A 16,410-nucleotide genomic window follows, 5' to 3' on the forward strand; every position below is an offset into this window, starting at 1 on the left:
TACTTCCTTTTAGGGATCCACCCACATGATGCACATATCAGTTAGGTTGGCTATCCTGCTTTCTGCTGTAATTTGACATGAAACTGAAAGCATAGTTTACCTTAAAAGGCAGCTAATTGTTCCATTACCCTTAGTAAAGAAAGCATTGGGTTCGGGTTCCGTGTTCCTAGCTATCATCCTTCAGGGGCGCCCGGGTGGCTCAGTCGGTTAAGCGTCTGCCTTCGGCTCAGGTCATGATCCCAGGGTCGTGGGATCGAGCCCCACATCGGGCTTCTTGCTCAGTGGGGAGTCTGCTTCTCTCTCTGCCTGCCACTTCTCTTGCTTGTGCTCACTGTCTCTGTCAAATAAATACACAAAATCTTAAAAAAAAAAAATGAAAAGGCCATTCACCTTCACTCTAGAGAGTTCCGGGCTGATTCATCTGCCAATATTCAAATCAAGGCGGGGGGGAGGGGTTTCTGAAGACGGTTTATCCAGTGACCAAAGATGCGTTTTCCATTGAATTTTGAGTTGATGGCACAGATTAGGGTATTTAAAAGGCTTCAGCAGGGATGAGCAGGCTCTGCTGACTGAGAAGGGGCAATCATGCCGGGCTCACAAGAGAGCCAGATGCCCCCGTGTGAACACTGAGGCTGGCACCTTCACTGTTACTCCAATTCCTAAGGTAGTTACATCTGCCGGAAGTAGAATGCAGTCTTCTCTCAAGGGGAAGAGCAACCACCAGCAAAACGCAGCTGGGCAATGTTATGGGGATGACTAGCCGGGAGCCACTGGGTAAGTGGGAGATAATGCAGTCCCTTTTTTCCTAACACAGAAGTTTGAGAGACGGCTGCCATTAAACAATGACTTTCTTTAGTCTGAAGGTTATACCCTTTTCTTTTTTTACACTTTCCCTATTAACATCCTCTCACTAATCGGTACTTTCATCCAGATAGGTGTCTCTGCAAGACAGCCATTTGAAGTCCAAAAATAGCTGTGGGCGAAGGAGAAGAAACAGTTAAGCCACTTCTTAGCCATGCCTGCGCTGGAGATTAATGCTCTGGTGTGCGGCGGTGGACCGCTTGATTATTTAACGGGTCTTTAGGGTGGCTAATAATGCTCTTTGATCACAGGACCAAGGGTGGCAGAGAAGTGAAAATGATTGAATTAACAGCTTATCATAGCATTATGTATGAGAAAAGCCTGAGAAAAAGAAGGAAAACACTTTAAATTAGGTCACGGGGGTCTTAGAAAACCCACTGGAACTTTTTGGCAGGAGAAACTGCATTTGTGGATTGGACTCCACTGGCATTGAGCTTAAAGACTTGTATGCAGAGTATCGGGTCCTTTAATCACTCCTGTTTGAGCCAGATTGGATGCTGCGAGGGGTGTTGATTTGAAACAGGGGCAATTCTATTGCTTCTCAGCAGAGAGCTAGAATCCCCATCTGCCAAAGACACTGCTTGGGTTGTGGTAGATTTTAGTGAGAGCAGAGGAGGAGGAGAGCAAATCACTGCCTTTGGCTTGTAAGGCGTTCAAGCAGAATGCAGTTTCCTTCCACCATATTGAGCACATTGGTAAGAAATGGAGAGATTTCAGGAAGAGCAAAATAGGACCTTTTATCTACAGAAGTGCTTGGCCCTCTTAAGTCATTGACCAAATATTATTTCTAAGACATGTGGATGAGTGGAAAAAATGGATCCCACTGTCTGGCCCCATGGCACCCACAAGTGATTCCCATACTAACACAAGCTTTCAAATTAACGAGGCAAACCAGCAGTCTATGATAGCAGGTCACCCATAGGATTGTTTTTAAAACCAACAGTGTTAAACTACTGTGTGAGGATTAGCTAAGGGAATTGGAGTTAGCCAGGCCTACTGGCTTCTCAGTTAAATTACGCCCAGAATTAGCCATTGAGTGACAGCTTGCGGGGCTAGGGTAGGCTTTTTGTTGTTGTCGGGTCCTAGCTTTACAGTGACTCCTGGCCTCACAGGCCACCGTGATGGCTGCCTTCTTCAAGGTCAGCTCTGCATGTGAGCTTGCCTCAGTCTCCTACTGATTGGGGGGGAGGGGGTCCTCATTTCTCCACCTTTGCCTCCTGGCACGGACTTCCCTTCTCCCCCACTCCCTCCAGAATCTCGCTTCTGTCTCGGCTCTCCGTTTCCGTATTCTCTCTTGTCATCAGGAGCCAATGTTTACTGGTCTCCTGAGCCTTTCCAGCTCTTGGGAAAAAAGCATGTGAGGAACAGCAGTCTGTCATGGTGTGACCTTAGGGACCACCAGGCACTGAGCCTGCAGGGAACAAATCGCAAACTCAGCATGAGCCTCGTTAGGAACAAAACGGGAAGTTTAGGGAAACCAGGTTTAAATCCTACCCGTGGACAGGGCTGTCCTCGTCCCTACTCTTCGCTCTTGAGGGATCTGAGAAGGAATGGGAACAGGGCTGTCCTCATCCCTACTGCTCACTCTTGAGGGATCTGAGAAGGAATGGGAACAGGGCTGTCCTCATCCCTACTGCTCGCTCTTGAGGGATCTGAGAAGGAATGGGAACAGGGCTGTCCTCATCCCTACTGCTCGCTCTTGTGGGATCTGAGAAGGAGTGGGAACAGGGCTGTCCTCGTCCCTACTCTTCGCTCCTGAGGGATCTGAGAAGGAATGGGAACAGGGCTGTCCTCATCCCTACTGCTCGCTCTTGAGGGATCTGAGAAGGAATGGGAACAGGGCTGTCCTCATCCCTACTGCTCGCTCTTGTGGGATCTGAAACGGAATGGGAAAATCTGGTAGAAGGAGAAGGTTGTAAGTATTACACACTTAATAAAAACACAAGGCCTCCCTGGGTGTGGTGAGTGGGATGAGGAGGACCCAGGAGGGGAGATCTGAGGGCTTGGCCTCCCTTGCTTTTGTCTCTACCTGTGTTAGTTTCCAAGCGCTGGCCGAACACAAAGTCCCCGGATCTAGGTGGCTTAAACACGAGTGTATTGTGTCACAGTTGGAGGCCAGAAGTCCGGATCAAGGTGTCAGCAGGGCCAGGCTCCACCTGAAGGCGCTAGGAGGAGATCTTCGCTGGCTTCTTCCAGCTTCTGGTGGCTGGTGTGTTCCTTGGCATTCTTAGCCTTGCAGCACTAATCCCTGCCTGTGTCTTCACGTGGCCTTCTCCTCTGTGTGTCCTCCCTTCTCCTTGTAACACCAGGCAAAGCTACCCCACACCCTTGTATGAACCGAGATTTTGACGGTGTTCCTGCTTTTGGTGACCCCTACTGCCACCTACTGGCAGAAAGGCGCCTCTGCCCGCGGGGGAGCAGGAGTGGCGGAAGTCCTTGAATTGAAACCGACTGAAGAGCAAGTGTGCCGGTCGCTGGACTGTTTCCACCCCGTGGACTTTCTCGCAGACTCAGTGCTGTGCGTGCACGTGCGGCAGGGCCACACCCTGCAGGTGTCCACGGTAGCTCCCTGGGACAGGCCCAGCACCTGCCACCCTTCCAGTCGGACCGGAGGCTATTGCTAACGATCAGGTGCCAAGATGCAGGTGCCCGTCTTCCCTAGGATCTGAGCACGCCCTCCTCCGCTGTCAAGGTCCATCCTACTCGAGCCTCGTGGAAAGGCCCCTTAGCAGTTCGGGGATTCAACAGAGAAAATGCTCTTTTTACCGTTTGAGCAGCAACCTTAACGAAGTATCAACAAATACAAGGTGGAGAAATCCTTTTCTTCACTTTGAATCTCTGACAGGTCGTCCTTACAGCCTCTCAACTCCTGGGTGCCTGTGTATTTTGAGGTAACCCCAAGTAAGGAATAGGATTAAGTGTTTTAAAAATCAGATATTTTAACTTAAAAAAAAAAAAAACAACAACAACACTTTCTAAATCCCAGTAATGGCTGCTATCTTAGTTTCCCAGGGCTGTCGTAACAAAGTACCACCAACTAGGTGGCTTAGACAATGGAAGTTTATTGTCTCACAGCTCTGGAGGCCAGAAGCCAGAGGTCAAGGTGTTGGCAGGGTCGGTTCCTTCTGAGGGCCTTGGGGGAAGGAGGTGTTCCAGGCCCCTCACCTTGGCTTGTAGAGAATGGTCTTCTCCCTGTGTCTTCACATGGACTTCCCTGTATGTGTCCAAATTTCCCCTTTTGGTAAAGACACCCACCATACTGGATTAGGGCTCACCCTCCTGACTTTATTTTAACCTAATTATCTCTGTAAACACCCTGCCTCCAAATAGGGTCACATTGTGAGGTCCTGGGGATTAGGACTTCAACATAGCAATTTCAGAAAGCTACAACTCAACCCATTATGGCTACAGTGTCTTTTTGTAAAGAAAATGGTACCAATAGAAGTGCTGAGACAAAGTCTTGATCAGAGTATAGCTTCTAGTTCCTACCCTCTGACCCGAGGCCAGGGGCCTCTGGCCTCTTTCTGTTTTCCTTCTGTCTAAGTGGAAGAGAACCCAGTGTTCTCATCCAAAGGCAGTGCTCCTTTTCAAATGAAACCAAGATTCTATTCCCACCCCCAACATTTTCCAACTGAAGCATAAGCAGGGGTCAGAGTGAATTCGGTTGTAGCTCCAGGATTATAGGATATATCAGGTGACAAGATAACCACTCAGATTTATAATTAGCAGAAGTCACTCGAGTGCTGGAAAGTCCGCTGTGGAATTGTCAGCCCATACACATCATTGATGCCCTCAGGCTTCTCTTGGGCTTTTGGAAAACAAATTAATCAGGTAGGGAACTGTGTTAAAACATCACTGCTGCACTAAGAGTTTAAAAAATGAAAGGCCATAATCTTCATTCCCGTGAGACATCTACAATGAGTGCCAGCTTTTTTCCTGAGTCTCTTCTCATCATTGTAGGCACGCCTCTTTTTACTGCATGTTTTACCAGTTCCAGGTTTGTGGCAACTCCGTGTTGAGCAAGTCTTTCGGCGCCATTTTTCCAACAGCGTTTGCTGACTTTGTGTCTGTGTGTCTCAATCTGGTAATTTTTATAACATTTCAAACTTTTTCATTATTATATTTGTTTTAGTGATCTCTAATAGTTTGGGGAGCCACAAACCACACCTACATAAGACAGCCAACTTAATAAATGTGTGTTCTGACTGCCCCACCCCGTGGCCGTTTCCCCATCTCTTTCCTTCTCCTCAGGCCCTCCTATTCCCTGGCACATCACAATATTGAAATTAGGCCAGTTAATAACCCTACAAGGGCCTCTAAGTGTTCAAGAAAAAGGAAGCATCTCAGGTCTCTCACTTTAAATCAAAAGCTAGAAGTGATTAAGCTTAACAAGGAAAGCATTTTGGAAATAGAGATGGACCATAAGCTAGGCCTCTTACACCCAACAGTTAGCCAAGATGTGAATGCAAAGGAAAGGCTCTTGAACGAAACTGAAAGCCCTACTCCAGTGAATACAGAAATGATAAGAAAGTGAAACGGCCTTATTGCTCATAGGAAGAAAGTTCTAGTGGTCTGGATAGAAGACCAAACCAGCCATAACAATTCCTTGAGCCAAAGTGTAATCCCCAGCAAGGCCCTAACTCTCTCCAATTCTGTGAAGGCTGAGAGGTAAGGAAGCTGCAGAAGAAAAGTCTGCAGCTAGCAGGGGGTTGGTTCATGAGGTTTAAGGAAGGAAGCCATGTCCATGACATGAACGTGTAAGGCGAAGCACCAAGGGCTGACGTAGGAGTTGCAGCCAGTGATCCAGAGAATCTAGCTAAGATCATTAATGAAGGCAGCTACACTGACCAACAGATTTTCAGTGTAGACACAACAGTCTTATATCTGAAGAAGATACCATCTAGGACTTACATAGCTGGAGGACTCAAAGCCTGCCCTGAAAGCTTCAAAGGACAGGCTGCCCCTCTTGGTAGAGGCTAGTAGGGGCTAACGTGACTTTAAGTTGAAGGTGGTGCTCATTTACCATTCTGAAAATCCCAGGGCCCTTAAGAATTATGCAAATCCTACTCCTCCTGTGCTCTTGTAGATGGAACAAAGCCTAGATGACCGCACATCTGTTTCCAACATGGTTTACTGAGTATTTCAAGCCCACTGTTGAGACCTACTGCTCAGAAAACAATATTCCCTTCAAAATATTGCTGTTCCTGGACAATGCACCCAGTCACCCAACAGCTCTGATGGAGATGTACAGTGAAACTGTTGTTTTCGAGCCTGCTAACAAAACATCCATTCTGGAGCCCATGGAGCAAGGAGTCATTGTGACTTTCAAGTCTTAAGAAATACATTTCTTAAGGCCATAGCTGCCAAACATCGTGATTCCTCTGATGGATCAGGGCAGAGTAAATTGAAAATGTTCTGGAAAGGATTTACTATCCTAGATGTCATAAAGAACATTCGTAATTCATGGGAAGAGGTCAAAATATCAACATGAATAAGAGTTTGGAAGAAGTTGATTCCAATCCTTATGGATGACTTTGAGAGATTCAAGACTTCAGTGGAGGACATAACTGCAAATGTGGTGCAAAGAGCAAGAAAACTAGCAGGAGAGCCTGAAGATGGGACCGAATTGCTGCAATCCCATGATATAACCTGAACAGATGAGTTGTTTCTTGTAGATAAAGAAAATGGTTTCTTGAGATGGAATCTATTCCTGGCGAAGATACTATGAAGATTGTTGAAATGACGGCAAAGAATTTCAACTATTACACACACTTAGTTGATAGAGCATCAGCAGGGTTTGAGAGGATTGACCACAATTTTGAAAGAAGTTCTACTGTGGGTAAAATGCTACCCAACAGCATCGCATCCTACAGAGAAATGATTCATGAAAGCAAGAGTCGATCAATGCAGCAAGCTTCATTGCTGTCTTATTTTAAGAAATTGCCACAGTCTCCCCAACCTTCAGCAACCAGCACTCTGATCAGTCAGCCATCATCAACATCAAGGCAACACCCCCCCACCAGCAAAGAGATTACAGTTTGCTGAAAGCTGAGATGATGGTTAGCCCTTCCTTGGCAATAAAGCATGTTCATTGTTCTTTAGACATAGTCCTGTTGCACACGTAGCAGACTACAGTATAGTCTAAACACAACTTTGATATGCACTGCAACACCGAAAGATCCATTTGCCTGTTTCAGTATGCACTTCATTGTGATGATCTGGAACCTAACCCACAACATCTCCAAGTACACCTGTCATCTATCTGCTGCTTGGTATGGAACTCTTTGATAGGCCATTTAATCGTGGGCACGAGGCCCGGTACTCCCTGTGCTGCCAAGAGCTCAAATTTCAGCACACGTTCTGCCAGACTGGGCACAACATGGTGGTTCTCATCCAAACTGGATATACCCTTCAAGGACATTCCAAATTTCACATTCTGCCTCATGGGTTCTTGGTTCAACGCCTACAGTTCCTGGTTCTCAGAAAAGTATTTTCACCTCTGATTCCAAGCCTAAAAAAATTTTTTAAGTGTCAAGGTAGGCAGCTTGGACCCTAGCTTCTCTAAGGTTCCTTCCATCTGTGAAATGGCACAGCAGTGCGTGATGGGACCTCTTCATGTGCCAGGCCCTCACTTCTGGAGCGCTAGTCTGAACCTTCATTTCACCTCCAGGAAAACGGTGAGCTTTTACATTCCTGCAGCGACTGGACTAAGAGAAATCCCCCCCTCCTCTCTATCTTCTAGTGCTTGTGCCTTGGGAAGTAACCCCCAACATGAGGTAGGGAGGAATACAGTAAAATGCAAATATAGAGCCTCAGCTAAAAGAAGAAAAAAGATTCAAAACTTCCCAGAGTCCAGTGGTGGCTGTTTTGTGTTTGAAATTCAGGGAGTTCTGAGAAGTCAATCTGGTGAACCCCAATTGAGAGATGGAGGGGACCCCAGAGCCATGGAGATGAGATTAGGATGAGGCATTGTGAAGCCTTTATGTACGTGTAGGTGGTGACGCTGTGTGTTCTGGCCACAGTGAGTGCAGCGAGGCAGGACTAGGTGCTGTGCTGTCATGGCTATAGAAGGAACATCAGCCAGGAGACTAAGAATAGATAATAGAAAGGAAACAGAGCAGGGCTGAGGTAAACAGAATTCAGAAATTGCTGATGGAAATAGGGGCTTGGTGTAGAAAAAGGAAATAGGGGATTATTACCTATGTCAGCCTGGAAAGAAAAAAAAAATCAGTGCTTTCCTCACATGTGTAATGGATGAGAATTTCAATCTGAGGGGCACCTGGGTGGCTGAGTCTGTTGGGTATCTGCCTTCGGCTCAGGTCATGATCTCAGGCTCCTGGGATGGAGCCCCCGTGTCAGGCTCTCTGCTCAGTGGGAAATCTGCTTCTCCCTCTCACTCCCCCTCTGTGGGCTCTCAACCTCTCTCTCTCAAATAAATAAATACAATATTAAAAAAAAAAATTTCATTCTGAAACCAAAGTGAGGATGCATTTGGACACCATACAGGAAAACCATGGAGCCCTTGGCCTATACCTAAGGTAGATAGAGTTTAAAAAGAACATCACCCCAAGGGCTCACAGAACATGGAGACTTCGTGGCCATTTTTTAGTGCTGTTCATATTGGCCAATCTGACCATTGCGAAGCTCTGCCTGGCCACCACATTCCAGCTCTTACAAAATTTTATTGACTAAATACATCTTTTAAATGTAGGTTTAGACACTTAACAAAATGGCAGTAGTACATACCTATCAATAATTACGTTGGAGCATTTAGATGATTTATATTTAATCAAAAAACATGAGACAGCAGAATGCATAAAAAATCAAGACCTATTTCTATGCTGCCTAAAAAACACTCACTTCAGACCTACAGACACAGATAGACCAAAAGTGAAGGGATGGAAAAAATTATGTTCCATGCAGATGCAAGTGGGAGAAAAAAGCCAGGATAGCAATACTTAAACAAAATAAATAGACTTTAAAAGAAAGACTGTAGGGGCCCCCTGGGTGGCTCAGTCGGTTAACCTTTGGGCTCTTGATTTCAGCTCAGGTCATGGTCTTGGGGTCCTGGGATCAAGCTGCATGTCAAGCCCCGTGTCAGGCTCCCTGCTCAGTGGGGAGTCTGCTTCTCCCTCTCCCTTTGCCACTCCCCCTGCTTGCTCTCTCTCAAATAAATAAATAAAATCTTAAAAAAAAAAAAAAAACAACACACACACACACAACCAGATAGACCTGCATATATATGGAACATTCCATGCAAAACCAACTGAATACATTATTTTCAAATGCACGTGGAACATTCTCCAGGACATATCACATGTTAGGCCACAAAACAAATTTCAATAAATTTAAAAAGACTGAAATCATATGCATATTCTCCAATCACAATGGAATGAAACTAGTTATCAATCAAAAGGAAAAAAATTGGAAAAAACACAAACACTTGGAGGCTAAACACCATGCTACTAAATAGCCAATGGGTCAACAAAGAAATGAAAAAGGAAATTGAAAAAAATACATGGAGACAAAAGAAACTAAAAACAACAGTCCAAAATCTTTGGGACACAACTAAAGCATTTCTCTTTTTTTTTTTTAAAGATTTTATTTATTTGACAGAGAGAGACACAGCGAGAGAAGGAACACAAGCAGGGGGAGTGGGAGAGGGAGAAGCAGGCTTCCCGCCGATCAGGGAGCCCGATGTGGGGCTTGATCCCAGGACCCTGGGATCATGACCTGAGCCGAAGGCAGACGCTTAATGGCTGAGCCACCCAGGCGCCCCAACTAAAGCATTTCTAAGAGGAAAATTTATACTGATACCTTTCTCAAGAGAAAGTATCTCAAAAAATAAAAATAAAAAAAACTAACCTTACACTTAAAGTAACTAGAAAAAAGAACAAACCAAGCCTGGAGGTTGTAGCCACAGCAATCAGACAAGAAATAAAAGGCATCAGAATTGGTAAGAAAACTGTCACTATTTGCAGATGATACTATACATAGAAAACCATAGAAAACCCTAAAGACTCCACCAAAAAACTATTAGAACTAATAAGTGATGTCAGTGAAGTTACAGGACACAAAATACACAGAAATCAGTTGAGTTTCTAGACACTAATAACCAAGTAGTACAAAGAGACATTAAGAAAGTAACTCCATTTATATTTGCACCACAAGTAATAAAATACCTAGGAATAAGTTTAAGGAGGTAAAAGGCCCGTACTCTGCAAACTACATAACACTGATAAGAGAAATTGAAGATGACACAAATGAAAATATCGTCCATGCTCTTGGATTGGAAGAATTAATATTGTTAAAATGTTCATACTACCCAAAGCAATGTACAAGTTCAGTTCAATCCCTATCAAAACACCAACAGCATTTTTCACAGAGCTAGGACAATAATACTAAAATTTGTATGGAAGCACAAAAGACCCTGAAATACCCAAAACAGTCTTAAGGAAGAAGAAAACTGGAGGTATCACAATCCTAGATTTTAGGATCTATTGCAAAGCTATAGTAACGAACACGTATAGTATTGTCATAAAAATAGATGCACAGATCAGTGGAAGAGAGCCCATAAATAAAACCACACAGTGATGGTCCATTAATCTATGACAGAGAAGGCAAGAATATACAATGGGGAAAAGATACTCTCTTTGATCAGTGGTGCTGGGAAAACTGGACAGCTACAGCCAAAGAATGAAACTGGACCACTTTCTCACACCATACACAGAAAATAAACTCAAAGTGGATTAAAAACCAAAATGTGAGATGTAAAACCATATAAATCCCTTAAAAAAAGCAAAGGCAGTAATTTCTTTGACATTGGCTATGGAACGTTTTTCTAGGTAGGTCTCCTCAGTCAAGGGAAACAAACGCCAAAATTAACTACTGGGACTACACCAAAATGAAAAGCTTCTCCACAGCAAAGCAAACCATCAACAAAATGATAAAGGCAACCCACTGAACAAGGGAAGATATTTGCAATCAATATATCCCATAAGAGGTAGTATCCAAAATAAAGAATTTATACAATTCAACACATACACACACAGTCTGATTTAAAAATAAAATCTGGGGGCGCCTGGGTGGCTCAGTCGTTAAGCGTCTGCCTTCGGCTCAGGTCATGATCCCAGCGTCCTGGGATGGAGCCCCTCATCGGGCTCCCTGCTCGGCGGGGAGTCTGCTTCTCCCTCTCCCTCTGCCCCTCCCTTCGTGCTCCCTCTGCTGCACTCATACTCTCTCTCTTTCAAATATAAATAAAATCTTTAAAAAAAAAGAAAATCTGAGTAGACATTTTTCCAAAGAAGGCATACCAATGCCAACAGACTCATCATCAAGGAAATGCTAATCAAAACCACAGCAGGGAATCACTTCACACTTGTCAGAATGGCTAGAATCAAAAAGTCAAGAAGTAAGTGTTGGCGAGGACGTGGAGAAAAAGGAACCCTTGTGCATTACTGGTGGGAATGTAAACAGTAACAGCCACTATGGAAAACACTAAGGAGGTTTCTCACAAAGTTAATAATAGAAATACCATATGATCCAGTAATTCCACTACTGCGTATTTATCCAAAGAAAACAAAAACACTAATTCTAAAAGGTACATGCGCCCCTGTATTTATTGCAGCATTATTTACAGTACCCAAGATACGGAAGCAGCCCAAGTGTCCATCGACTGATGAATGGATAAAGAAGACGGGATACATATACACCATGGATTATTACTCAGACGTAAAAAAAAAAAAAAAAAAAAATAGATCTTGCCATTTGCCACAATATTGATGGAGCTAAAGGGTACTATGCTAAGTGAAGTCAGACAAAGACAAATACATGATTTCACTTGTATATGCAATCTAAACAACAAAAAGCAGAAATAGACTCATAAATACAGAGAGCAAACTGATGGTTGCCAGGGGGGAGGGTGGTGGGGGAGGGGGCAAAATGAGTGAAGGGGAGCGGGAGACACAGGCTTCCAGTTACAGACTGAGTAAGGCATGGGGACAGAAGGTACCACATGGAGAATACAGTCAGTGGTATGTAATAGCGTTTTATGGAGACAGATGGTAACTACACTTCAGTGAGCGTAGCATAACGTAGAGACAAGTCAAATCACTAGGTTTTATACCTGGAACTAATGTAACATCGTGTGTCAACTGTCCTTCAATAAAAAAAAAAAAATTAAAATTTCAAAAAATAAACAGGTTAAGGGTGTGGGTGTGTGGGTGTGGGTGTGTGTGTTTCTCAGGCAAAAAGTTTGGGGAAAAAATCTGTATGTAAGGCTTGGAAACAAGCCTAGAAAGGAGACCTCAGAAATGCAGTGTCTCAACTTTGATGCCCTCTGCACATGGCTCTGGGAAGCCCATGTTGGAGGGCTCCACTTTTAGGGTCCTCCTGGGGTATCAGGCCTCCCCCCCCACAATGTGGTCCAACCTCAGACAGGGCTTCTTGGTTAGTTAGGAAACAGACTGCTTTTGATTTGCTGTTTTCCTTTCTTTCGCTGTGTTCGTGCTTTACATAATTTTAATTATGAAAAAGCTTTGCAATCTTTGACCCCATGTGGGCATTATTGTGTAGTTTTCATCATAAAATTAAGTCCTCGGGTTTAAGTGGAAATAGAAATACATTTCCATCTCACGCACTCCCAGACATAAACACACATGTGTGGAATAAGTAACACTGTGGGATTAGGCCACAGAAATACAGATCTTGGCTTATGATGGGGTTCTTTCCCAATAAACCCATGTTAAGTTGAAAATATCCTAAATGGAAAGTGCATTTAGGACACCCAGCCTACTGAATATCATGGCTTAGCCCAGCCTGCCTGGAAGTGCTCAGGACACGGACAGTAGCCTACAGTCGAGCAAGATCATCTAACACTAAGTTTATGTAATTTCGTGAAAAGCCGAATGGTCGTATGGGTACAGAACGGTTTTACCTGTACCGTGATCGCGGGGCTGACCGAAAGGTGGCTTGCTGCCCAGCATCCCGAGAGAGGCTCCTACCACATGGTGCTAGCCCAGGCAAAGAGCACCATTCAGAATTCGAAGTTGAGCTTCTACGGAATGCATACCACCTTCACACCACAGAAGGTCGGAAAATCCTAAGCCAAACTATCCTACATTGGGCGCCGTCTGTCCCTAAATACTCTTCTACTTTTCGTACCAGCTACTATCACACCTGTCGTGTCCGGTCTCAGCATTTAAAATATCTTGTACTCTCCAAGCACCACGTGCTCTGGGCAGAAACCCTGGCATCACTGTGGCCAGAAGACGGCGGGCACACCTCCACCCAGCCGCTCAGATGGTGACAGCTCAAATGACGTCCTGTCTGTCGTCCCTTCTCGGAGATCTGGCTGAGCTCTCTTGCCAAAGCGCCGGTTCCCATTTCTGTTTCTAAAGCCACAAGGCCAGGGGTGGTTAGATCTCAGGTCACCTCAAAAGTTGCTACTCTTTTGGGCACTGATATGGTGAGAAGCCCGTCTCCGTGTTGGGGAGCTGGAGGGACACAGCATGGGAACCCCACTGTGATGAATAAATTCAGGGGCTTCGTGAGGTCCTGGTGGGATAGTCGGCTGTTGCTTTGGTCTCTCCAGTGATGGGTAATAGAGGACTGGAGGGTTATAATTTGAAGGAAAATTATAGCACATCTTCTACTAAGTAAGGGGATAATAAAACTGCTTTCTATAGACTTCTCACCGTGGCCAAGCAAAGAGACACTGTGCTTTTAGATTCCACGCAGACTTAAAGACCTGTCAGGCCACCTCATTTTATGACAGTTATAAATTAGTGCAAAACAGACACTTTCATGTAGCCAACCATGTCATCCCAGGGCTACATTATAACATGGAGAGAGAGTTGGTAGTTCTTCCCCCACGTAGACATTCTTGTACCCTGGAGGTGAGAGTGGGTGTTCATACAAGTTTACAGAAACTTCTACATCATCAGTTTAAAAAAAAAAAAAAAACTTACGAAGTGTGGATATAAAGGATTTTTTTATGACCCCAGCTGGAAAGGACTCCTTTTTTCTTAACAACAAGGAGAGTATGTTTTATTATAAAGCCTCATTTGTTTTTTTTTTACTAAATTACCAATTTAACCCATTTTGAAAAACACCCAAATATTACCTTTTTCAGAGAGTAATTTATATACAGGAAGTCTTTACAATATTCTGAGTTATTTGGAGATATAAATTTATCAGCGGTATTTAATAAAGTCCTGTGGTTGAAACGGAACTCTGAGATTCACTGCCACAGCCCACCATGACTGCCCAAGTCCCCTCAACCGTCCGCCACATACAGAGCACGTTCTGGATGCTGGGTCTCCTGCCTCAGCTCTACCCAGAAGCTGGTCAGCATCAGCCCTCAGTGGCCGGCGACAGCAACCACCCCTCCTTCATGGACTACTCATGTCTTTCCTCTGGTCCGAAAACACTTCCAGGTTGAAGCTAAACTGGCTTCCATGAGTTTGTCCCAATTCTGGTCTTAGAGCCATTTATTGTCACCCACTGGTCTCAACAGATGGGAAACTGGACTCATGTGCCTGGGGTAGGACATGCGGGTCAGAGGGCCTGATAGGAAAAGACTAGGAGGGGTGAAGCTTTTGCTACTCACTTCACACATTCTGATACTCTAACCCCCCCCCCAGAATCATGCCATCTGTGCCACTGTTGTGGGGGACATGTGTCCTAGGCCTGAACTGGTACCCAACTCTTCCTTCCCAGTAGCCAACCTTCAGATATTGGAAGGTAACTCTTATGCCCCATCTCTAGGTCTCCTTTTCTAGACCAAAACACCCAGGTTTCTGGCCATTTCATGGGGTCTTGGGTTTGGAGCCCTTCCCTGGTGGGTCATCTCAGGCATGGGTCTAATTGGGTCATGGCCTTCTCCAAGTGTAACATTAGAACCCAGACAGAGATCTCCAGCTGTGATCTAGAGAACAAGAACAGAACTATCACCTTTCAGTTTTTGGGTTTTATTTATAAGAAAGGATTCAGGGGCATCTGGGTGGGTACGGTCGGTTGAATGTCCAACTCGGTTTCAGCTCAGGTCGTGATCTCAGGGTCATGAGATCGAGCCGAGCATGGGACTCTGCACTTGGCACAGTCTGCTTGGGTCTCTCTCTCTCCCTCTCCCTCGCCCCCCTCCCCATGCTCACGTGCTTTCTCTCTAAAATATAATCTTTAAAAAAAAAAGAAAAAGGATTTATAAAGCTGATTAGTAGGACCATATCATTTTATGTGGATTTTTTTATGTCCCTGATTGATATGCACCACACCAAGTTATCAGACTGAGCCTGAGCAAAGTCCACGCTACGGACACCTGTCCTGAGAGCGTGGGCGGCTTCTGCTTTGCCCGTGCTACAGCTCATGGCACCAGACACGAGCTATTTCTGAAAGAGGATTTGAGTGACAGCTCGAGCAAGTTGTACAGTTAAGCAGGCAAACCTTCCTGACTTAGATTAATAGGAAACAAAGTGGAAACTAATAAAAATTACAACTCTCATTAAGCTTAAATTACATGATAAAATACTCATTTTTAAATAGAATCTTTGACATAGTCTCTTAATAATTTGCAGAGTCATTTCAAACTTTGTGTTCGTTTTTTCAGCCTCCAAATGAGTGTGTTGGGCCACACAGTCTCTGTGATTCCAGCTCCAACCTTCTCGACGGTTCTTGCAAGGATACGAGCACATGCCTAGCACTAAATGATACATATGTAATTTGTGTATATCGTGTGTGTGTGTGGATACCAACACTCACATAGATACACACACTGTATTTCCCCAAAGAAAAGTTTATCCCTTACCACTACCCTATAAAGTAGGATTTATTACTCCCTTGTACAGATAAAACAAGGTATAAAGAAGGTTCAGTAATATGCCTAATGCCCTGGAGCTGTAATAATTAGGAAATCAATAGACTTAGCCCACTGTGTCTGTCTCTAAAAACTGAACATAGTACTGCCTCCCCATATGTAGCTTGGTTTAACTGTCACAGGTTGAATTAGCACACTCTGACCTTAAATGGCTACCATTTTAGGTTAAATATTTGCTGGACAGGGTATCTGGGTGGCTCAGTCAGAAGAGCATGCATCTCTTGATGTCGGGGTCAGGAGTTTGAGCCCCACGTTGGGTCTAGAGATTATAAATAATAAAAAATATTTGCCGTGAGCACCTGGGTGGCTCAGTCAGTTGAGCGTCCAGCTCTTGGGTTTCTGCTCAGGTAGTGATCCAGGGTCCTGGGATCTAGCCCCGTGTCTGGCTCCATGCTCAGTGTGGAGTTTACTTGGGATTCTATCTCCCTCTCCCACTGGTGCTCTCTCTCTCTCTCTCTCTCTCTAAAATCTTTTAAAAAAATATTTGCTGGACGTGTTTTTACTCCCCTGTCAAAAGGATAGTGTTTGGAAATGAACACAGCGTTCATGAGTTCAAGACAATGTTCAAGTTGTTCTGATTAGCCTCAAGCCTGCTAGACCACAGCACATGCTCAAAGCCCTGTGCTCTTGGAGGTCAGGAGCATCCCTTAGCCCGCACTGTTTCCTTCGGAGCCCTA

The 16,410-nt window shown here is 44.6% G+C and overlaps 1 protein-coding gene across 6 annotated transcripts in view; it reads left to right on the forward strand.

Annotated features, from left to right (window-relative positions):
* The window catches only part of PIP5K1B (phosphatidylinositol-4-phosphate 5-kinase type 1 beta), a 295,831-nt gene that overhangs the window by 278,421 nt on the left and 1,000 nt on the right, over positions 1–16,410 (forward strand). The gene's annotated exons all lie outside the window — the stretch shown is intronic.

This window comes from Halichoerus grypus, chromosome 14 (assembly GCF_964656455.1).
Source record: "Halichoerus grypus chromosome 14, mHalGry1.hap1.1, whole genome shotgun sequence".
Lineage (NCBI taxonomy): Eukaryota > Metazoa > Chordata > Mammalia > Carnivora > Phocidae > Halichoerus > Halichoerus grypus.